General features: G+C 33.6%; 1 protein-coding gene across 2 annotated transcripts in view; it reads right to left on the reverse strand.

The window, feature by feature from the left end:
• Positions 1 to 15,641, reverse strand: part of Dh31 (diuretic hormone class 2) — an 82,241-nt gene extending 66,600 nt beyond the window's left edge. For both annotated transcript variants that reach the window (XM_073076260.1, XM_073076259.1), the window contains exon 1: positions 15,572 to 15,641. The gene's annotated coding sequence lies outside the window, so the exon portion shown is untranslated. The remainder of the gene's footprint in view (positions 1 to 15,571) is intronic.
• Positions 15,642 to 26,442: the final 10,801 nt, after the last annotated feature.

Consider the following 26,442-nt stretch of genomic DNA (forward strand, 5'->3'; position numbering starts at 1 on the left):
TTTCCACGTATGATGGTAAGGTAAATAATTATATACTTGTTCAACAAATTGAAATTATAAGAAGTGCATTAAGAAAATAAATAAAGTGTTATGTAACCATAGCTGTTTGTTAAGGTGGTAGAACCCCTTGTGGTTCGACTCTGGCGGCACCACCGCCACACCTATTTCTGCATCATAACAGCAGCGTTAAGCGCTGCTATGTTCTGGTTTGAACGGTGTGGTAAGGGACACATACTTTTCAGAGGCATGCCAGCTTAATCCTCAGGGGTATCGGCGCATCTGTGGCCGACCTCAGCTAGGAATATCTAATTCTATCTGGGGTTGACTCTGTAGTCAACCCCAGATAGAATTAGATATTCCAGATGTCCATGGGCGGCAGTAGTCACTTACCATCGGGTAGATTGCATGCTCATCAGCTGCTCCTATATTATAGAAAAAACTAACTTTGGGTTGTGGGTCCTAAAGTTTGTAAATCCTAGGATGTATATACCTTTTTTTTTCTTTTCGAGGGGGAAACCTTCAAAAGGTACCCGACGACGTGGGAGCGACGCCGGGTTATGTGGGATTTTTACCGCACTAAAACCCCACCGGTGGCCGTCCACGGCGCTTGTTGGAGAACTCCGTGATCTCCAACGGAACACAACCGGAGTCCTCCAAGCGCGATGCCCGGATCGGGCTCTGCCCTAGGGGAGCGTTCGCTCCTCCCACAACTTCTGGTGATTACGACGGTATGCGACCACACATACCGCCGTCCTTCCCGGGGTAGCATACTGGACGGTTCGAGCTCCCACTCTTGCCGCCCGCAACCCCGGAAGCCCCCTTTTAGTCGCCTCTTACGACAGGCAGGGGATACCGTAGCCCTATTTTAGTCCCGGAACTACAGGGACAAGTATGTATATACCTAGAAAGACTAATAACATAGTTGTTAATATTCGCCTTATAACAGAAGTTTTAAGCGCTGCTGTATTTTATTTTACACTTGTTACGTATACGAAGTATTCTAAGTTGGTCCTCAGGGGTAGTAAAACTCTTTGTGGTTCGCCTCTGGAAGTACCACTGTAAAATGTATTTTTGCCTAATTACAGCAATAAGCGCTGCTTTGTTCCGGTTTGAGGGGTCCGCTTGGCGGAGCGATCACCATATCGGTCTGACGCGCTAAGGGTCTCGGGTTCGATCCCCGGCCAGATAGACATGTAAATGATGAATTTAGATTTCGGTTTCTGGGTCTGGCTGTTTGTCTATCTGTCTATCCGTGTGTCCATGGCACCCATGATACAGGAAATCCTAGTTTGGGGCTATGAGTATAGAAAGCGTTTTTTGTGAGAGTAGAAAGCGTCTGGTACAGGTCTGGCGAAGCGTTTCAACTTAGACTTTGGTAGTAATTAAGTACCTATGACCGATCTTAGGACTTCAATCCTAGCTTATCAGATCAGAGCATCAGATGAAGTCGAGTACTATTAAAGTTTCGTATAAAAATTAATAACTCGTACAACTCGTCAATCCGCCATAAAGTACCTTGTTTTATAAGCCTATAAGCAATTGTGTTGTTCACCAATTTCACACGTACACGAAAATAACCTTGATGAAGTTTGGCAATTAAAACATCCAATCTAAACAAACAAAACCACAATACCAACTCTAATAACACAAAGAGAGTACATAGCAAAACTCCGAGATGAAATTTTCATATTTAAAATTTGCTGTAATACTACAATTTAGTTTTTTTTTTTTGCTACTTGGTTCGTTTTATTACGTACAATTGCTAAATCCGCTCTGAAAAAACTGATTAACTTTCTTTTTGTTTATAAAGAATGCGCGCTCCAGTTTTAACACAAGTTTTCCCATTATAATCTAATCAAAATTTTGTTTTCTTGTAATCAGAGCCGATTTTCAACTTTGGCACATTCCCGAAGGAGTCTTTATCTGTTTTAGGCAATATTTTGAACTAATTTATCGGTTTTGGGTCTATTACAGCTAAAATTGCCAAAACCCACATAACGACTACTAAGAATTAATTTAATCTCAGTTCACAACACAGCAGTGCTACGCTGCTACACAAGAAATATATTTGTACAAGTGAGGTTACTTGTAGAGGTATCATTACGGTCATAGTTTAAATGGTGGTAGAAGTCTCTGAGGTTCGACTCCGGAAGCACCACCGAAATACCCATTTCTTTTTAATACCACCAACGTTACGCTACTTCAAATTAAAAAAAAAAACAATTTTAAAAAAGAAGTTCAAAGATAAAGATATGGTCCATTTTTAAAACCTATATTTTAATGTGAGAGCACCTTTACAACAAGTTTCGAATATGAAGTGGAAATACTGAATATCGTAAAGGTAAAATATTTTGAATCATTCGAGCGAAAATGCGAAATATTGGCACGAATTTACATTCCAAGTCTCTTGAGACTGGATTTCTATATTACGTCGTATTATAACTCGATAGGTATTCGAAAAGGTTTAGGATAACACTATTACCTTTCCCCTATTCCGACTACTTTGGAGGTATAAATACATGTCTAAATATAAAATTCCTGTGTTGACGACGCTCGTAGCGAAGCGGTCACCATACCGGTCTGACGCGCAAAGGATTCCGGGTTCGAACCCCGGCTAGTCAGATATCTGTTCCGGCTAGTCAGATGATGAATTTAGATATCTGTTCTTAGTCTGGGTATTTGTGTATTTGTCTTTGCGTGTGTCCATGGCACCCACGACTCAAAAAATCCTAGTGTATGGCTGTGAGTGTAGAAAGCCAGTTGTAGTATAGTCATCTGAATAGTTCTTAGATTATTTCGCTGTGAGTGTGAATAGTTCTTAGATTATAGCCATAGTTAGAACAATTATATCTATAGTTAGAATTAGATCTATTCAGATATACATGTATACAATTTTGTCTTTTAATTTTCAGACCAATATTATATTTCTCATAAATTTTAGCCTCCCAAAAACGTCAAAATGTACTGCCTCAATTTATTTAAAAACGCTTTTATGTGTGCTCATAAATTAGTAGCCGGTCTGCTTAGTAGTAATGTATATTGAATACAGTAGAATTATTTAAATGTTGTTATTTTTTTAACCAAGTCTCAAGTTAACCTTTACGTTTAAGTCTCGACTAAAAAAGGTTGTAGAAATATGAAAGACGTAAACCACAGTTCAAGTTTCTTTAAAGCAATGTTGAAAGGTCCAAAGTAAATGCAAGTACTTCGGCATGTTTTGAGTACTTTTTGAGTATGAGTTAAGCTTGTACCTATAAGTTGTAAAGCTTTTAAAATTCATGTACTTAAAATGTTTAAATAATAGATTATGTAGCATAAAAACTTGCATATCTGTAAGAATTAAAAAAAGTTGACTGTTGTCAAGCATGGTGGACTACGGTCCAATCTTTCTTGTTCTGAGAGAAGACCCGTGCTCTGCAGTGGGACAGTAAAGAATAACGATATTCAGATACATGAAAATATTGATTATTATCATCATTAGCAAATAAATTTGCTATTATTTCTTAACACAAGTTTTTATAAAAACATTATTAAAATGAATGAAGACGAACTAGATGAACACTTTGTCAATATTGAAGCTAGACAAGAGACAATTGCATATTAAATCCAGAGCAGTGAAGCAAAAGAAACCTGCACTGTACTGCAGAATAAACAAAATAAAGAACTAAACACTGAATAAAGAACTTAATAATGAATTAAACATCAGAATGAATAGTCAAAGAAAAAGGAATATTCGTAAAATGGAGCGCAGTATGAGGACCGCGTAGAGTGAGCAATTTCATTTTCTATTGTGGTACAAACATGAATTTCTGTTGTAGGAGAATTCTAAAATATCCGCGAATTCAATAAACTTTACTACTGAATTTAGTACGATGGAAGTCTACTCAGACTGGGAACTAGTTTTGGCGGTACTCTGTGACACTTTGGTAATAATTGATGATAAATTCAATTGCAAAATGCTGTTTGAAGAAACTTACATTTTACTGTGAGATTAATTTTAGATGCGTTCTGGATTGATTTAAATCACCGACATGATTATATTCTAAACGCAGTGCAAAAGCAAATGTTATTTCAAAATTAAATTAGGATAGCTACCTTCGATTCAGAAATAGAAGATACTTATTTCGCTACAGACGAACTAACTAACGAACGGTTTTAGAAAGTAGTTAGAATATCCTAAAATATAATTAGATACACTAAGTAGGTAAATCTTCATTATAAGAATAAATATGTTGAATATTTAATAATTTCCTTTAGAATTGTAATGGACATCTTAATTTCAATAGATAGCAATAGAATTGTTGATCATGAAGTGTTGATGTGAAATCTAATGCTACGATATGGCATGCATTGATTAAATAGAGGTCTGCGTATTTCTTAGTGTATATATCTATACACATATCTATACAAAATATCAGCGACAAAATGTGGGCAAGAAGTGGTTACGTTATGGTTGCCATTTGGTTGCGTTAGAGTAGGCTGCCTTTTATGTACGGTGTCGCTTTTAGTTGCCTTTTATGTCCCATGCCAACTTATTATTACTTAACCGAGATATATTTTTTTAAAGTAGGTATTCATTTTATAATTTGACTTAAATTACCATTGTGATTATGTCTTAGCAATTCTATTTACATGTAATTAAAAAGCTAATATTTTATACATGATCGCAGATCAACAAGTAAATTAGGACCTTCTGTGAGTATTTTAAATAAGACTTGATTAACTTTCAAAAGTAAGAAATATTAAATTTTAATCATGAAAAATGGGATGATGGAGTATATTAACTTTAAGCTAATCAAATTTTATGAATATTATATAAAGCATAATATATTTTGTAAGCACCCTTAAAGATTTTGTCAATTTTCTTCTTGCTATTAAATGTTAAAGACTTGTATTTTTCATTATTCACAAATTGATGGAGCAGGAATATCAAAATTTGCACACGTGTGGAGTTTCTTTCGCCGCTTTTTCTCTACCACGAAACGCCGTCCGAAGCGGTGGTAGTTTGTTAACGTACAAAAATAATATATTTGAATAGTTTTTTTTTATAAATGAGATTTGAATTTGAATTTGTTTACTCTTGTCTTGTTGTCTCATGATATGCAAGATCACAAGTGAAATTACATAGACTAGAGGCATTTATCAAACTAACGTTAAAAAATCATATGGGCTGACTTCTAGCAACTGATATGATATACGTGATGCGTTAAGGAGTGAATATAAGAACAATAAAGTACACGTTTGGGATTCCACGAAGATGTCCGATTAAGATGTGATAAGAATAACAAGGAAGCTATGACGGATATGACCCAAGAGACCGTAAAATTGGGTAGATAATCGTCATGAACTTGGGAGTTGGAATAATAAGGGTGTCTTCTCAATGAATCATATTATTCATACCTTGTGAGGCAAATGTTAGCATTGAGGATGTTCAAGTACAAGTTATGGGAAGGTCCTTAATATGATATAACTATAATTAAATCTAAAATCATCGTCTTTAGAATTATCATTCACTTTTCATTTTTGAGTTCTACCACATACACGTTTATGGATAAAGGTTAGGCAAAATAGTTAGAACACCTTTGATTTGCTTTTTTGTGAACCGTTTTTGTTTTGTTTGATAGCTATTTATAAGTTTTAGTGTTATCAATAAAAAACCGGAAAAATATGATTTTGTAAATTTTCACTGATTTCTCTTATTAAATCCTCCTAAATCAAGCCTCTTCAAGAGTTCCAAAAATGTTCATTACAAAGTTTAAGATTTCATCATAAATTTTCATATCACATTCACCCTTATGATTCTTTAATTAATCCCAATATCACCTTCTCACAGTACTGACATTAGACCCTACACACCTACATACACGTATTTAATTCCATCAATACCTCCTCACATTACATTATTGGCGTGTCAACGGAATAAAGGAAAAACGGCCTCCCCTCGCATTATATCTTATGACAAGACACCAAATTACTAATACGTTATTTTCTAGTTGGAAAAATTCGAAAATCCATTACCAAACTATATGATTATGACGTCAATAGAAAATAGAGATTGCGGTATTTACATTTTATAATGGTGATATGGAATCAAATATTTTTTTTTTATAATATAGGAGTAGCAGACGGGCATGCAGTCCACCTGATGGTAAGTGGCTACTGCCGCCCATGGACATCTGTAATCCACCCCAGATAGGTTTAGATATTCCTACCTGAAATCGGCCACAAATGCGCCACTACCCCTGAGGACTAAGCTCGAACGGCAAGGAAAAGTCTGTATCCCTTACCACACCCTTCAAGCCGGAACACAGCGGCGCCTAACACTGCTGTTATTAGGTAGAAAAAGGTGTGGCGGTGGTGAAGCTGGAGTCGAACCACAAAGGGTACCTTCAATTTATATAAACAAAAAAAAAACTGATGATCAAGACCGAGAATTATATATGCAGTTGTTATGAAAAAGAATCATCCCCTATAATATTGCTAAACTATCCGAACCTTTCTAATGATATCGAAACTTTTACAAATATATTACTTGTTCGGTTGCAGTCGTACCATCACTATAACTATTTCTTAGGCTAGTGCGTTCCTTTAATATGATTAGCATAACCTACAAACATCCAAACGTGGTAGAACTATTCGTGTCACACGATGGTAACACCATCGCCCCATACAGGAATTGTGTTGTAATAGTACTATTACCATTATATTCTACTTTAAAAGGAATGGCAAGGCATGACCAAATCTATTATGATGCAAAACATGACACCAATATATGAGCCATATAGTGCTTAGTTCTCAGTAAAATTAATGTATTACCGATCTTAAGCAGGGTAAATACAGTTATCCAAAGACTCAATTTATAATCTTAGTAGTGAGGTATATGAGAAGATTAACTCTACATAAATGAAGGTATTGTAGGTAAATATTAACTTTAAAAAGTGAGATCGTTAAAGTACTGTATACTAAATATAAATTTGTTTTACACAAAGTTAATATTCAAATCCCTATTAAGGCTATGGTATTTAACATTTAGTAAGTACCTTTATTTGGTTTACAAATTAAATTGTACTTAAAGTTGGTGTAATGTTGTAAATGTCGGCATATTGTAAATAACTTCAATACTATGCAGCATAACTACTACAGTTCAGAGATAAAATTTAATTATTCTTGTTTGTTCATATTGCCATTTAATGTGTTTCTCATATTGATATTGTTATATACAGAGTGTCCAAAAAGTCCATAAAAATTAAACATTGCGGAGAAAGCATTTTTATAAAGGAATAAATTGTGTGATGGTACAGAACCTTTAGCGTGCAACCCGACTTGCACTTGGTCAATTTCTAGCTATGAACTTTTGAAAAATGTTTTATATTTTCGATTTTTTATTATCATAAATAACTTTTATTATATATTACTGGACATTTGTATTTTGTATTATTTTTATTCTGCATCTGCCTTTGTTATGCAATTTCATGTTAATAATTGTTTATTTCATAATAAATCTTTTATACTTTGTCTAAATTTTTAATTTTTCCTGTGGCAATATACATAAATTACTCAACAAACATATTTTGATTCTTTATCTATACTATCACAATCCAAACAAAATCACTGAAGTCTAAAAACTAGAAAAGCAACATATTAATAACCCAGTTTAAAATTACAAAAGCATAAGGTATAAGCACCTAAAAACGCATAAAACAGACACCCCGATCTTATGGGTAATTCACTTAACTTGTATGCACTCGCGAATTTCACTTAAAACAATATAGTGCTAGAACGAGCGGTTGTAAAATTTTATGATACGGTGTACAAGTTAAGTACTATCATAAATTACGAAAAAACTGCAGCCTTTGTTTAAGAACTAGCATAAGAATGTATGAGATATTAGAAAAGCCTTTATACTTGTGCTTTAAAGTTTATCATCATCTACATCATCAACAACCCATTACTGTCCCACTGCTGGGCACGGGTCTCCTCTCAGAATGAGAAGGATTAGGCCATAGTCCACCGCGCTGGCCAAGTGTGTATTGGTAGACTTCACATACCTTTGATTTTTTTTTATAAAGCTCTCAGGTATGCAGGTTTTCTCACGATGTTTTCCTTCACCATTTAGCAAGTGATAATTAATTTCTAAATTTTATTGTTTTTATTTTATTAGATTAGGAACCGAGCATACAATCCACCTGGTAAGTGGCGAGTACTGCCGATGGAACGGTATGCCCTTACCACCACACCTTTTAAAATCAGAATACTGTTGTTAATAAAGCAGAAATAGGTTTGGTAGTAGTGCCTACGGAATTGAAATACAAATGATTATGTTACATTCAAACATGGATAAGTATAGATATCTCACCGCCTTGTAATTGAAAGAAGCCATTAAATTACTTAAATGGCTGACATTTCTGTCAGCCGTTTAATAGCTGTCATGGTTTAATTTATGCGGAACAATGCCGACATGCGCAGTTAATACACGAAATATCTTTTCATTCGTAAATGATCTAAAAGCTACTTATTTTGAATATTTTTCAAACACATAAATAGATGACAGTGACAATTGTCAAAAGGATGTAACCTTTTTTTTTGTTAGGAGCGAGTAATCCTTACTAATCTATGCGTTCAAATTAGACTATTATTTACTTAGAGAAACTTATATTTTACTATGTTGTGTTTTTTTTGTATTAAGGTTAATTGAATTAACAATATAAGATGGCGTTAAAATTAAATATCATTATGGTTGATAATTTATACAGCATGTTTCAATATTGTAAAACTTGATGTTAATAATTCTGCAAGTCTAATTAATTTCTATTTGGACTTAATTGTAAAGTTTTTTTTATGAAACTTTTAATCAATTAAGCTGTTTTTAGCCATTAATCATTTTAAGCTCAAGATTGTCGGCCTTTCATTAAAACTCCTTATAATATAATTACTGAATTATGAATTAATTATAACCATTACAACGAAATTTAAGTTTCTAACAAAATATATTTATCATTATTTTATGTTGACAGTGATTGAAACAATTTTATTTATTATTGTATAAGATAATTTGCATATATAAAACTGTTGTGATACGCAGGGTAAAGTTTAAATGTGGCAATTTTTTTCTAATATGTAATTATAGTACATGATATAGCGTTTATCTCAGTCGGGACAAGAAGACTCTGAACTGGAAGGAGGGATGGTTTAATCACCGATGTCGGTTTCCGTCCAAAACCATCGATCGTCTGCCTTCGCAGAGTTCGAAGTCAAGGTTCAATACCTTCCCTGGTTTCGAAGCCAGGTGTTACCAAAGTCTTGGCCATCCGCCCCTTATTATACAGGTATTACCAAACATAAAATATAAGCTGAAGGTGGTAGAACCCTTTGTGGTTCGACTCCGGCGGCACCACCGCCACATCTATTTCTACCTAATAACAGCAGTGTTAGGCGCTGCTGTGTTCCGGTTTGAAGGGTGTGGTAAGGGAGACATACTTTTCCGAGGCGTTCCAGCTTAGTCCTCAGGGGTAGCGGCGCATCTGTGGCCGACGTCAGGTAGGAATATCTAATCCTATCTGGGGTTGATTACAGATGTAGCAGGGTGGCAGTAGCCACTTACCATCAGGTGGACTTCATGCTCGTCTGCTACTCCTGTATTATAAAAAAAAATAAAAAAATATAAAAAAAAAAACAAAAATACTATCTACTACCAAAATGTACAAAATGTTCACAAAGGAAATATAACTTTTATTTACAACAGAAAAACTTTTTATTTCATAAGTTTAATTTTGTTATTATTTATATCTTAATTTAAAATTGTAGGTTATGTTTAAGTACTTTAAATGTACAAATAATTTTATCTATATTCGACATTTATAGTTATTAATTAATTAGGGAAATATGATTCGCAGTTTATCATACTATCATTTGTAATTATAACATGGCTGCCTGCATTACAATAGCGGTGGTACAGGAAGCAATAAATTACTCAAGTTTCAGGTGAAATTTCGCCCATAACCGACGACGTTGTAATTTATGATAAACTTAGTTCATTGTTACTATAATGTCAAAAGCGATTGTATGTTCATACCTATATTTTGGGCCTTGGTTTGTTACGAAGGTATAGTCCGCGCCAAACGGCTAGTCCGCTCTGAAGTTGTTGTGAGCAGGTGTAGTCGTACAATTTGCTATGTTGACTCGATACATTTCTATATTCAGAGCGGACTAGCAGTTTTACACGGACTGTACATAGATATATAGCCCATTTGACCATACGTAGTCAATGCTATCTGTCTATTGTATAAAATAATAATAATAATAAGTAGTTAAGATCCCTATTGACTTATGTATAGAAACATTGGTGAAACTAAAATTGGCTCCTGAAGTTTTAAAAGACGAAACGAAGAAATATATATCAGTATACCCTGCCTGTCTATATTTTATCTAAATGTTTATGCACTACTGATTATACACTAGTGGGTTTTGAAGTAAATGAAATGCTAACCAGTGACCTCATGATATATACAACGCTTTGGACATTCAAAAGCCTTATTTTATTACAACTGGATCTACGTAGTACGAAGATCCACGTTGTATCAGGACTCGTAGAGGAAGAGAAATGTTTTAAGAGAGTAATTGCTCTTATATTAGCAAATTATTCCCTTACAAGCAATTAGCGTCTTATTTCTTCTCCAAACATGAAGTGGACGAGAAATGTATTGATTACTGCCTGCGGCCTACTGTACGAGATAATGATATATATATCCCCTTTTGGGCATTTTATCTATTTCTTATAGATAGACAGTTTTGAATTTGATCATGAAGGCCCACTTGAAAATTCACCCTATACATTTTCGAAAACATTTTTTATTTAGAAAGCAATTTATTAAAACAAGAAGCAAAAGTATATTGCCAAACAATTCTCTATACACGACTGAGCGCGGCGAAATCGTATCAGGACTGAATTAAAAATAAGGTAAGGGCATAGATTGATTGGACGGGGGTTATTTATTTATTTATTTCATAAGATTGGAGTAGCAAACGAGCATACAGTACACCTCACGGTTAGTGTCGCTAACTAACTCTATACAGAACAGGAGTTCTACCTGAAGCCGATTACAGATGCATTACCACTCATGAGAATTAAGATGGTTGCTTGGTATGATGCAGTCCACCTGATGGTAAGTGGCCACTACCACCCATGGTCATCTGCAATCAACCCCAGATAGGATTACATATTCTTACCTAAGGTCGGTCATAGATACGCAACCCCTGGAGTCTAAGTTGGAACGCCTCGGAAAAGTATGTCTCCCTTACCACACCCTTCAAACCGCATAACACAGCAGCGCATAACACTGCTTTTATGAGGTTTGAAGGAGATGGGGAGATTTTAAGGGAGACACAGTTTTCCGAGACATTCCAGCTTAGACCTCAGGGATAGCGGCGCATCTGTGGCCCACCTTGTATAGGAATCTAATTTTATCTGGTGTTGATTACTGATATGCTACATGCTCGTCCACTACTCTTATATTATAAAAAAAATAAAGCAAAGAAAAGGTAAGTCAGCCGCACCCTCTCACCAAAACGCAAGAATTGATTAATGTTGGAAATGCGAGTACGTGTACTGGTGGCATCTTCCTGACCAAATCAAACAAGTTTTACCTTTCTAGCGTAATAGAGAGATAATAAACTAAAAGTAAAAGTGAGGCACCGAAGTATGTATTTAATTTAACGTAGGGTACCTCATGTGGTATGTGGGTTTTTCATTATACTTAAGTTTTGTCCGGAAGCTTAACGGAACACTTAACGTGCTATGGAGAAAGCTATGCTCGGTATTTTACTACGACAGAATTTGTAATGATGAAATCCGTAGACTTTTACTGCTTCCATCGCACATAAGAATTTTTTACGTTTTAAAGTCACTTTACCTTTAGTGTCGAACATGTATGGAAAAAGTATACGTAATACGTATAAAACTTTTTGTCTTCAGTACAAAATAACAATGATGAAACAATAATTATAACTCACGAATGATCAAATACAAAATTAAGGTAAATTCATACACGTTCAGTATTTCAATTATACAACCGGCCGTGCACGATGATTCACTGCTCAAATCGTGATACTCGCACGCACACTCGTATACAACTACAAAGACAGACAGATAAAGGGCATTGAAAGAAGCATAAAGCTGATTTTTTACATGACGAATAATACACATTCAACTACTACAAGCTTTAAGAGTTTAGTTCCAAAAACCGTTTTGTACTAGCAAAATAAACTTGTAATTGACAATTTAAGGGATCGTAAATAGTACCAATTCCAAAGTAAATCTTGTTTTAATAGACAGTTAATTATAAGGTAGGCCTCCTACAATGGCCTTTGACAATCAGTTATCTAAGCTCCGGGAAATTGTTTCACTATGTCTTTGACTACAAAAGAGTTTTAGCATCCTGTTTTGTCTGAATAACAAGTATGAATAACTTTTAGAGTTATTTAAGAGAATACAGTTTCGCTTAGCACAAATGTTGTTGGGTTTAGATATAAATTAGATTGATTTTGAAAACGTCTAATTTGAAATTGTGAGTTTTATTTTATTATCAATCATTATTATTTGTGAGTTTATTTTAAAATGAATTACTAATAGTATACTCTATCATAACTGATAAACCTGACACCCTAAATGAAAAAATATGTCATAGGATCACTTTAGTCCTATTTTTATTCATTTAAATATTGTTTTAATGTGCCTTTGTATCCTTTCCTTTGAACACCATAAAATAGAAGGCTCTGTTCTTAAAAATGCCTCCAAATTCACGTCACATACATAGCTTACTGTAAAGAAGAAACCAAACCAAATTACGAATAAATGCTTGTATTTAATTACCAAAATCAAATTTATGAGGCTAACAAACCTTTTTTATAAGTGAAGGTGTGAAACTCGGCTAAGTTTAAAACATTTTTCAGGCGATTTACCACATGACCCCTTCTGACCCCACTGACATTCAGTCATGGCCACAACATGCTCATTAGTGTTTCCATACATAAACTGCAGACCAGCAATTAAGAACTGCTAACATTTTTCTAGTAGATACATATACATACTCTTTGAGTATGTGTGTGATATATTTGCAAAATCAACTCAGACGTAGGGAAGATGAGGGTTAAATAATTTAATTTAATGTAAAAAAAAACGTCTGTCTGCTTTTGTTTCTATCGAATTTAGTTTTTGTATTTTAAAGTAAATAATTTATTTACTATTATAATTGCTCGAAGGAACTTTTAGTTCATTGGTTCATGGTTTAAATAAAATTTACATGTTACAGCTAAAAAAAAATAGGTTATATAACCTTTCAATTGAAAGCCTATCTTCTAAATGAAATTTAGCCATTCAATCAAACAGCTAGGAAAACTATATTTGCTTATATTACTGGCTGAACTGAATTTGCTATTTGCTCATATTTATTTTAAACCCACAATTCGCAAGAAAATTCGCGAATCAAAACTAAACTCAAATAAAGATGTTACAACGATATTTTTGAACCAACAATCAAACAACACGAAACGTATGGGTTTCTGATTTCGTTAATTAAATCATAATTAAAGAAGTCTCGAGTTTTCCTTTCATATTTCATGTGAAGAAGACATTACCGTCTGTTAATTTGAAATAAATTATGTCGTCTTTGAACTAAGGAACTAAAATGTTTCATTACAGTAGCAGTCTTTTGAATATTTATAAAAGAATATTATATAATGTATGTTAAATAATGTTACGTAGAAAATGATTTAATTTTTCAACAATTTCAAAACAACTTTAATATTTTACGAAGATTTAATGGAACGGTAATTTACTAGAAGGACAAGTTTAGACTTGTCCCATGAAGTCTCTCAAAGTAAAATATTGTATTCACAGAACATCTGTATAATGTATTGTTTTATTTTAGTTGTTGTTAGTGAACGTACAGATTTGGGGATGTGGAATATGGTAATTGTCGACATACATACTTATTGCAAATTATTATTGGATTTTTTATTGTTGTTGTATATTAATTACATTTAGAATAGTAATTTATATCATGTTCAAATGATCACAAGTATTTCATGCATTAAATATCATATTTTAGAAACGGAAGCCGTAGTATGGTGGTATTTAATAGTAAATTATTTCAATTCAATAAAAAGTGTATGATTATTAAGTAAACATCTATATTTCAAACAAACCCTGTAGAAAAACAAAATAATTGTTTGAAAATTAAACAGTGATTAAAATAAAGTAGATTCTGACGTTTTCGGTTTGTAAGTGTAAATGTATTTTTTTCTTTTTACTTTTTATGTCATCCCTAACAATAACAATTACAAATAATCACTTTAGTATTAAGAAGATCTTAGATGTAGCTTCAGCTAAAATATGTCAGCATAGATTTCACTTAACCACGTATGTAACATATGTAAGTTTGGCTTTAACGAATAGTAGCAAGTATGAATGAATTTCAATCACAATTTATTATAGAAATTGAATAAGCCTTATATACCTAGCTATTGCGCGCTATGTAAAATTCGTATGCCAATACGACATACATTGAAAATTTAGGCTAAAAAGTTTTTCTGTAAACAACACAACGACAACCATTGAAATAAAAGTAATTTGTCCCAATACTTTATTTTTTCTTTTGTACGACTTTATAAATTCTATTTACATAAAGTCCTTTGCGTCTTCATACCAATTCTAACTTAAGAAAAAGTTTCTGTGTTGTTTAAAACCATTGGATTGTTAAATTATTGTCAAATTAAAACTTATTACGTAAACATTTTATTATAAATTTATGTTGTAAACGAATTTGTCTGTAAAATACATTCGATAATAAACTATATTTTACAAATTTTACACTATGCTTATTCGAAATCTAATCATAGGAATGTTTCCTATACTATACGAGGCCCTGATCTCAAGTGCTAAATAGATTATGTCTCTTTTTTATGACAAGAATCTTCTTTTATAACTCAGTGGGTTTGTCACTTAAGTTCAAGTTAAAGTTTTTTACAGTTCACTTCATCGGCTATAACTTCGAATTATAATAATAACTTTGCCTTTAAGTAGGATATTCTTTTTCTATCTAGGAACTTAATTTTTTATACGATGGGATTACGAAAAAGTATTATTTCTTGTAAAAATGTAATTTGCAGTATTTAAAGAGCATTCTTTTTTATTTAAGAGTTTCCAGGTTTTACTTGTCAAATTTAAAACGTGAGGTTATTTTAAAATTATCTAATCATTAATTAATTTTAGTATAAAATACAACCACTATATTTACTCCAAGATTGATTTTTACAACAAGTATTTTACATACAAACACTTTTCTATTTAATCAACGCTTAAGTAAAAATTACGAGGTGACCCTTTAAAAACCTAAGGATATATTTTTGGTTATTTCAGAAGTAACACAACGTCCTACTCAATTTATTTTCACTGACACTTTAAAATTAAAACATTTTAAAAACCGAAAAATACGATCCAATATTTAAGATTTTCCACTTCCAAGCCGTAATAAGACTAACATAAACTTTTTGAAAAAAAATCAGAAAGACTTACCTGGCGTGTGAAGTTGCGGAGGCTTCGACGGCGGCTAGTCACGAGCAATGGCAACAAGTGTTGTGCCGGCGCCCGCCCAAGCCTCTTCTTATATAGCGCTGGGCGGGTGCCGCCCTACGCCGCCCACCTAATCATCGCGGCGATGCCACTAACACAGTTTGCATTCCAATTTGACAAATTAAAATTAGAGCTGGTCTTGATATCACATTTTTGATAGTATCTCTGACGTTTGTAATCAATTCAAAAAACAAAGAATGAAAATAAGACTTTTACGTGTAAAGAGTACCTGTACTGGTTCAAAATTCAGATCAGATTCAGATCACAATTATATGAATATTTTTTTAATGGTAAGTGAGTCTGTATAAATAGGTATATATACTAAATAGTCGTAAAAATAATAATAATAATAAAATAAATAATAGAAAATAGTAAATATAGTCTACTACTGTCTACTTCGTCTTGAATATCTGTTGCCATAAATGTAATTGACCTCGATAAAGTTATGTATCTCTAACAAAACCAAAAAGTACTTCATGTTTTCACAATATATGTATACTTATATATTTTCTACATTCATTAAACTGTCAATTTTTTCAGCTTTACATGGACGCTTACATTTTTTAAAGAGCAAGAATAAATATTATGTTAATTAGTTATTTATTTTAAAAATATTGTAAAATGTGCGTGTCATTTTAAAATATATACCATTTTATAAGCATTTGCCTTATAATTGACGCAAATCATAGGTTCATATACGACAGATATAATACATCTTATAAAAATATTAATAGATAAATTGCTACAAATTTGTTGAAAGCACAAGTGCAATTTCAAACAAGAAGCGCGTCGTTTGCTACGTTCCAGTTGATTTGTGGCAAAGCGTACTGTCGTTCAACCCACAATTCCATAAATAACTGTAAATATATTTGTCAATTCGAACTACAATTTGTAATTCGACGTTTATAGGTATTCTTCTGAGAAAATATTTTACTTTATTAGAAACTAAGCATTTCTAAGAATCTATTTCTTCTCAATTACAGCTACGTCTAGCTTGAAGATGTGGTAAGGGAGGGTATTATATGAGGTATTTCTTAAAGTAGTAGTCAGGTGTATCAACACATTTGTGGTCTACTTCAGGGAGATCTCCAATCCTCTACGGAGTTGATAGCAAATGTATAAACGCAGTATTGGCCACTTATAAGTTGGACTTCATGCATTATCATAAAAACGCTTCATTATTCATAAAAACATATTTCAAAAAATAAAAGTTCGGAGAATATATTTATCATAATAAAAGATTACGAAATAGTGCCTAAAATAACTTTCTAAAGCAAAGATGCACGGATATTGATTGGAACGCAATACCAAAGAGCAATCGCGCCGTTTGCCACATCCGCGCTGATTTGTGGCAAGGCGCGCTGTCGTTCAACCGATAATTTCGTAAATGGCTGTTATTCTGTTACCTGATACGTTATTTTGCTACACTTACGAAACGTTATTTTTATTATTTGTATTAAATGATGCATGTGTTATTTAATTATGCGTTAGTTGATTTAATAATATAGGAAACATTTTAAGAAAATGGGCCTGCGATTTTAATATAGTTGTCAAAGATGTATGAAGTCTACCATAGTCCACTTGTCCAGCGCGGTGGACCTTGACTCATCTCATTCATAAACAGTGATAGCTTAGTGGTCCTTTCGATCGAGGGGTCCGATGGGACAGTAATAGGTTGACGACATTTAACTCGTAGAAAAGACACGTGACCGGAATTTAGTTAAAATAGGTATGTAATATATTTTTACCTGAACATGTTTCATACCTGTTTTATATTTACATCTCGTGTATCTTAATTTAAAATATTCCTTATAATTATGTCAGTTACCGCATTTGTGCTAAAATACAAATGAACAGTGATATTCTGCAGTAGACTTAATAGAATTGCATTTTTATGCAAAATTATAATTTTGAAGAACGCTACGCAGACCAGAAGGTTGGAAATTAGCTAATAGCAGCTCGGTTTTTCCTTAACCTTTTAAGTAGATTATTGTACAATTAGATTAGAGAATTTGAATTTTTACCATTTGGCCAAGTTTCCTCGCATAAAAATAATCATAAGTGACTTATAGCTACTGTTCTGGTTTGAAAGGTGTAATAAATTAGACATACATGAAATATTCCAATCAGTGTTCCGGAATAGTAATGCATCTATGATATTCACATTGTTCAATTATCCGGTATTTAGCAGTTTTAAATATTTTTAACAACTATTTTGTAGCTACTTTACATATTTTGTTAAAGAAATTTATATTTTTATATTTGCTTTAAAATCGCTATTTTCAATATACTGAAAACTAAGACAGTAGCAATTAAATCTATTTATAGTGTGCTGGTAACAAAGTAGATAAAATAGAACGTTAATGTTTAATTTCTAACTTCAAACACTGCTACAACTAGTCAATAGTTTTAGAAAGGAAAATATACTCGACAAACGTCTCCCAGCTTTCTTTCATCAGCTAATTAGAGGAACATTCCATTCGGATTATCTACGAAAAATGCTCATAACGAAATAGGGCGTATCATTGAATAGCATGACAGGCTACGGAGACAATGCCGCCTTAGAGGAGACGGTGCGCAAACAAAGGGAATATGATTGCAGAGAGATAACGCGTCGCCCACGACGCAAACACGTTGGCCGTGGAGTATCGAGTTTAGGGGAGCACTCAGACACACCACTATTGGCTTATATATTTGTTACTAATTTTTGCCCGCGGCTTCGCCCGCGTTTAAAAGAAAATAATATGACATACTAACAGACATAAAACTGAAAATTCGTACCTTCATTGGAATGACAGTGGCGCCATCTGGCGAAAATTGGTCGTACCAACTCTGAAACCTTCATGTGCTCATAGACAATAACTTTGCTAAACATTATCACTTGATAAAATGCATAGTTTACGATTCAATCCTTACTAATATCGATTGAAATAATCGACTTTTTGGTCCAAAAGATCGATTCTCCGATTAATCGATCGATCTTAGATCGCCATCCCTAGTTCCCGTGGGATTTCCGGAATAAAAACTATCCTCTGAACTATCTCGGGTTTTAGACTATCTTTGTACAAAATTTCATTAAAATCGGTTCAGTGGTTTAGGCGTGAAGAAGAGACAAATAGACAGACACAGATAGAGTTACTTTCTGATTTATAATATTATATTTGTTATATCCCTTCCCGTGTTATATTTTCACAATTTTATTTAATTAACTTCATTAGTTAGTTCGTAGGTATGTGAGAGTGAAATCTTGCAACTGAATTTTAAATCAGTTTATTCCAACCCATCGGGACGAAATTTTACATACATTTTTGATTTGTGACGATACATGATTAGATTAATGACGTTATTCTAAATCCAATTGGTGGACATATCCGAGCAATTATTATTTGTTCAGTATGCACCCATGATATGGGTAAAACATCATTCATGTAAACTGTGAATATAAATGTATTATTTTTGATTTAAGAAAAGTACGTTTACAACGCCGCATGGATGGTAATGGTCTACGCATTGCACATTAATGCACATGTCCTGTTGTCTATGGGCGACAGTGGTCACTTACCAATACTTATTGGTATTTACGTCTTCTTAGACAGTATACTTGTTTAATATTGTAAAAAAATACCTCTCTCAGATTCATTTAAAGACAAAATTATAAATATAGCCTTAAATTACGCTAAATACATATAAATATTTATAACACTGCAATTCCCTAGCAAGTAAAATATGATTTACGAGCACTAGCAATAAACATGCTTTCAATTTTTTGGAAAGCTTTTAATTGTGATTATTTATTTATTGGATGAAATACGGTACACTAAGTGGTATGTCTTTGACAATGATCTGCATATTTGGCCAATATTGGAAAAATAATATTAAATAAATTAAACGGAAATTAAAATAATTTAAAATACTATTACTGGTCGGTCTGAGCTAACTTAATGTTGAGTGATTGAGCTCGTAGGTTTGGACTAAGAGCTCTAATTTGGTAACTTCTTGGGTTTATCGTTTTACTCGGAAAGGATGCAATTACTGTTTATTTCTTGTCGCCATTTCAAAATCTTTTCTTATGTTTGTTTTAATAACTTTTCATGTTTTATTTTATAATAATAATTATGTTATTTTGAAGAAATCCGCAGCTTAAGTGACTGTTCCAAATTGCTTATATCTTTAAATAGTTAATTAAGTGGATTTATTATCTTGCTGAAATCAATACTATAAAGTTAAGATTAATGTTCGTGATAAATCATTTATGTTTAAGCTTCGAATACTTATATCAAAGCCAACAATTAATGTCTCATTGTTAGCAATATTTTCACAAAATGAAGTATTTAGTTCAGATAGGGGAAAAATATAACATTTGGTTGGCCATCGCTGCATTACATCTTAGGACTAAAATGGAACGCTTCGTATACGGGTCACTTCATAACCCCAACCTTCAAACCAGAACGCTGCAGCACTTCTTGCTTTTGAAGGTGGTAGAACCCTTTGTGTTTCGACTCCGGCGGCACCACCGCCACACCTGTTTTTACCTAATAACAGCAGTGTTAGGCGCTGCTGTGTTCCGGTTTGAAGGGTGTGGTAAGGGAGACAGGCTTTTCCGAGGAGTTCCAGCTTAGTCCTCAGGGGTAGCGGCGCATCTGTTGCCGACCTCAGGTAGGAATATCTAATCCTATCTGGGGTTGATTACAGATGTCCATGGGCGACAGTAGCCACTTACCATCAGGTGGACTGTATGCTCGTCTGCTACTCTTATATTATAAAAAAAACACTTAACATTGACACAATAAGTAGGACCAGTATGTTTCGACCATGGAAATACTCGTACTTCAATAATTATAAACAAATAATATTATATGTAACATATATAAGCCATGACACTAATTGCAAAAGCTCCACAAACAAACCGAATTAATTACGATAAATTGACAGGATTATACAGTCCCATCGCTTCACTGCAACGCCATCGATGATTTCACAAATGCAAATTGAATGCAGATAAGTTATTGGTTGTAAAGGACTTGTTACAGCAACGACGCGTGGCGATTAGCGAGTTAGTTACGAATTTCGAAAAATGTGTAAATGTGACAATCTTTTTTAAAAGTAAGTTTAGAACTAGCAAACCAGCTTGCAGTTCACTGTCAGTACCATGGAAGTGGCGGACTAAAATATGAGATGAGTGGCGTTGGCGACGACCATATCATTTTGAACAGAGGGTAGAAGGGTCGACATCGACAATGTAAATAACAAACTTATAAAATAAAAGTGCTTAGTTTAGATTTCGGTTTTGGTATTGATCTTTATGTGTGTCTATGGCATCAACACAGGGTAGTATTTAGTTCTAAAATAGTTTATAGCTTGTGATAAAACCACACAAAGAGTCAATACACTGAATGGATATGGTAAATAGTAATAAAGTTCAGATTTATGCGAGGACATCACTTCGCTGGGAAACTGGCCATTTCAATTCGCTAAATTATCCGATGTACATGCAATTTTGTTTCCGTTCCGAATCCGTAGTGTTGTACGATTTATTAACCGTTATATGTTAAACTGTACGTAGGTTTAGTATGATTGTAGGTACTTATCTTTTTTCTATTTAATAATAATGAAGTATCAAATGAGAATGCCTTGCAAATGAGCATGAAGTACACATGAGGGGACGTAGCTACTGCCGCCCTTGCACAGTCGTAGTAGAAGTTTTATCTAGGATAGTCGTCTGTAGTCAACTCCAGGTAAAGATTATATTCCTAATAGACTTTCTTGAGTTTGGTCACATACGCGTTGTTATCCCTGAGGACTAAGATTATTTGTCTTGTATCACACCATACGTATACAATAACCTTAAAATACAAAGCAGCGCTTAACATAGATGTTACGAATATTAAGCAAAACTAGGTGGTGCCTATTTTATTATTTTCTAAAATTAAATCAAGAAAAACTCTACTACCAGAGTTCATTAATTTTCTAGTCTAGTATTTTAAATAAGACCTCATCAGATTTACCATCTGGTTAGGTCGAAGACAAAATCGATTCTAAACTACTAAAAAACCATTACCTTACTTAAATATCGTCTTGGACCCATATAATTTATACTCGCACATACGAATGACATGATTTAATCAAACACAATTCTAGACTTCACCCAATATATCTTGATAGCGTTGTCCGAGACGATTTGCCCATCTCTGTAAGATTACTTGTCAATATTACATCCCCGAATATTTTAGGAGAGATACTTTTCTTGTTCAATTTTCACTTTATATCTCTACAATCCCTTATCATCTCATAAGTCACACTTCAGTTCGTTCGTTCGTTCAAAACAAGGCGGTATGAATCTTACGTTTTTTATAATATACGGTGTAACAAATAAATTTTGTTAAAAGTGGTAATAGGTAAGTTGCTACCTCTGAAAACTAGTCCAAACATCTTACATAAGTATGTCTCTTACCACACCCTGAAGGTGGTAGAACCCTTTGTGGTTTGATTCCGGCGGCACCACCGCCACACCTGTTTCTACCTAATAACAGCAGTGTTAGGCGCTGCTGTGTTCCGGTTTGAAGGGTGTGGTAAGGAAGACAGACTTTTCCGAGGCGTTCCAGCTTAGTCCTCAGGGGTAGCGGCACATCTGTGGCCGACATCAGGTAGGAATATCTAATCCTATCTGGGGTTGAATACAGATGTCCATGGGCGGCAGTAACCACTTACCATCAGGTGGACTTCATGCTCGTCTGCTACTCCTATATTATAAAAAAACCCTTCAAGCTAAAAAACAGCAGCATTTAAAACTGCTGTTATATTTAGGGCGAAATAGGTATTGCTCCCAAATCAAACAACAATAGGCTCTACCATGTTCAAGAAGTTACTTAACTTTATCATTCGGTATTGATATACATAAACTGCGGAGTTAAGGGTGCTACATTGTATTTTAACATTTTCATATTCGTAAATGCTAAGTAACTTTCTTACAAACTATGTACATTCTAAGAGATGCTGACTGCATTTTCTTTAGGAAACTCTAGGGAAAGTTCGCATGAATAAGCATTATCATTTTAATTTGTCGACACTAAAGAAAACATTTACGTTTATTCACGAAAGGTCTTGCCGCTGTTATACTAAGACATAATCCATCCATAGTAGGACTACAACAATATTTTATTTCTAAGGCAATTTTAATCCATTGCATTTTAGTATTTAAAACATCGAATAAGAAATAAATCTAGTACACTATGGCCCTACAGCCCAAAAAAACATTGACACGAAAAAACAAAGACTAAATTCAATTACTGTCCAGATTTGTTACAAGACCCAATTTATAGCCAACATAACGTCTTATCTAACCCTAAAGTACTGTGACGTAATCGTGTAAGATTGCGCCGCGACTCATTTGCGCCGATCCGGATAAGGGCGGTTTACGGCGCATAAACTTGCGTGAGCACCGTATAACCGATCACTTCAACAAGTTTCACGGACATAATGTGTGTGAATGATGTACAGGCGCTGTTGCTGAGACAGTTTTATTACGTATGTATTTTTATAACTATGTGAGCTCCTTTTGAGTGATTGTTAAATGTTTAACATTCTACTATCTGTATCTATTATTGCTAATATTTATAGTGGTAAAGACGCTGTTACCCAAAACATTTAAACGAAACAACAAAGACTAAATTTAATTACTGTCCAGATTTGTTACAAGACCCTATTTATAGCCAACATAACGTCGTATCTAACCCTAAAGTACTGTGACGTAATCGTGTAAGATTGCGCCGCGACTCATTTGCGCCGATCCGGATAAGGGCGGTTTACAGCGCATAAACTGGCGTGAGCACCGTATAACCGATCACTTCAACAAGTTTCACGGACGTAATGTGTGTGAATGATCTACAGGCGCTGTTGCTGAGACAATTTTATTACGTATGTATTTTTATAACTATGTGAGCTCCTTTGCGTAATTGCTAAATGTTTAACATTTAAATATGTGCATGTGATATTGCTAACATTTAAGACATTAGTTTAATATTGTTCCAATTGAGGGGATATTGACAATGTTTACTCAAGTAATTTAGTGATATTTCAATTTCTTTAAAATGTATTATATTGAAATATATATTAAAATTATTATTAAGTATTACGGGAAACCCCAAGTGAAGCTTAAAAAACGATTTAATAGTACAGACGTTCGGTCCAAAAAAGTTTTTACCTGGAGACTTTCCAGGTAAAACTAAATTTCTGTTCTACAATTGCAGTTTGAAAATTCGTACTGCTTTCTAAACTCTACTCGCGGGCTCAGTTCGTATGAGTTTTGAAAATAGTTTTTAATGTGCCTGTTGGCAAATTCGGACAAATTTTGAAGCCTATTTAAATGATTTGGAAGCAATTTTTATCAAAAAAGTTCTTAATTTCTCAGAAAATATTTAGGGTTTATCGATGCTGAGTAGTATACGTCCAGGCGACCTACTTATTACCGACTACGGTAAGGACGGATTAAGGTAATGTTTTCCGAGATTATGTTTGTATGTATCACTCATTCCTTAATATGCCTAAGTCGCTTACGAATTTCAAATATGGGGTGTCCTTTTCTAAATTATGGAATGTTGTTACCATAATAAATGATGATAGTATTATCAATAAGCTATCACAAAGCTTTTGGGCGATGTTCAATATTTTAGAGCACTCTCTACGACACTACTCGAACTTTCCATGAAACAAGGATTTCGAGCTTTATCTGCTTTACTTTCAAAACAAAGCTTAAAAGCTCGCATCCCGTTCAGCTCGGAAAGTGCACAAATGTTTTTATTTCATACCTCCGAACTCCATTTTGTATCACTCAGCCGGTTAGTCTATATATATATACTACCTTTAACTCACCGGATAGTAGCCATTTTAAGTTTTCACCTTTAAAATTACAATGACGTTAGTGCTAATAAAATACATCTGTGAAGAAGTCTTTTTGAATCAGGCGTTGTTGCTTTCACTTACGTAATACAAAAGGTGCGATGGTATTTGCGGTTTGAGTACATGTCATAAAATAATATAAAATATTTCATAGCACAATTTATTATAAATAAAAATAATAGCAAAACTTTTTAAAACAAACAGACAAACTATTCATTCATTTTATAGCCAATGGCTATTACCGGGTACCAGGCGAGCATAATGCAAAAGATGTAAGTTTAAACGTGTATCGCTATAGTCGCTAAGCGTGGGTATGCAAATGGGCCTTTGTATTGGAGGAAAGTTTTAATGGCCCACCTAACACTAGTTTAAAAAGTTCTCTTATTCTCAGATACTTCGCGAATTTCATCACGGCATCGTTATTTTATACTGCGCTTAGATGCTACAATACAATAAGTATACTTTTATGAATTTAGTACAAACAACCTATATTTTTTAACTTTTTCAAAGGCAGCGTTATTCGATTTTAAATTAGTTCATAGACATTTTATTGCACTCAAAACAACTCAAGTTTAAGGCTAACATAATTATTCTAGGAGTACTATAACTGTTAAAGGGAACAGTTATGTGGCGAGGGTATCATGAACACTTGTAACCCAAACACATAGTTGCGATATAGTCCGCGTAAAACTGCTAGTCCTCTCTGAATATAGAAATGAATCGCGTTGCCATAGCAAATTGTATGAATACACCTGCTAGCAACAACTTTATAGCGGACTAGCGTTGTGATTAATCCCAGATAAAAAAATATTTCTGAGGTCGACCACATATGCGTTGATACTCCTGAGTTCTAAGTTGAAACGCTTCAGAAAACTTTCTCCTTACAACACCCTACCAGAATACAGCAACGCTAAGACTGCTGTTATGGGGCAGAAATAGATAAGGCGGTGGAGCATCCGGAGTCAAACCACAAAGGGTTTCCACCATCACCTGTATTATATCATATTATATACTACCACCATGCTACCATGGAGTTGGTAAACAAGGTGCCTAACTGCTACTCCCAAAACGTAAATAAGTACATTAATATAATTCTTAAAACTAATAAATTAATAACAATGTTATTAAACTTTCCTTGTACGTCAATATCAATGTCAGACCTATATTCCGAGAATGTTGCACTCTGACTCCGAGATACTGTTGTTTATAACGATATCAGTTAATGCACTTCACGAAGGCACGTGATTCAAGAGAATAAATGCTTTAAATGTTAGTAAATAAACATTATCAAAGGGGCCTTCGTGAAATGAACTACTAGTTTACTTTTTACTACGAATGTTGTAGGGATGTGCCTTACTTACAAATTTTAACGAAATCAACCTAGCAAATGAAATATAACATACAGTAAAATAATTTAAATAATTTAATTGTGTTATCATTTAGCTTATGAATATTATATATTAAATACATTTGCATTTTGCGCCAATTAGAAAATGTATTGACATCTCAATATTCTATTATTTTATTATTTTGTATTGTTCATAATAATTATGAGCTTGATAATTAAAAACAATTATCTACGCGGTTCAATTCATATAAAAATATTCCACAAAATAGCTACTGATATAAGTCAACCAATATTTACTTGCACATTACTCAAATAAAATGAATATATTGTTAAACACCTATATATTTCTCAATATTTAATAATACGAATATAAACGATCTACTAAGTAGTGTCCTTTTACTCGTATCTTTATATTCAAGTCAACTGTACTTTCCAATATCCTGAAAATCAAATAGCGCATATCAATTAAAATCTACGATTAATGTATGTTTAAGAGTTATTCTTAACTTTTATGATTCAAAATTTATATTAAATCTAATCCTGAATTCCCTGCATCGTGAACCCTAGTACG

This window comes from Epargyreus clarus, unplaced genomic scaffold (assembly GCF_041222505.1).
Source record: "Epargyreus clarus isolate Ecla_fem2 unplaced genomic scaffold, WU_Ecla_fem_2.2 ptg000009l, whole genome shotgun sequence".
NCBI lineage: Eukaryota > Metazoa > Arthropoda > Insecta > Lepidoptera > Hesperiidae > Epargyreus > Epargyreus clarus.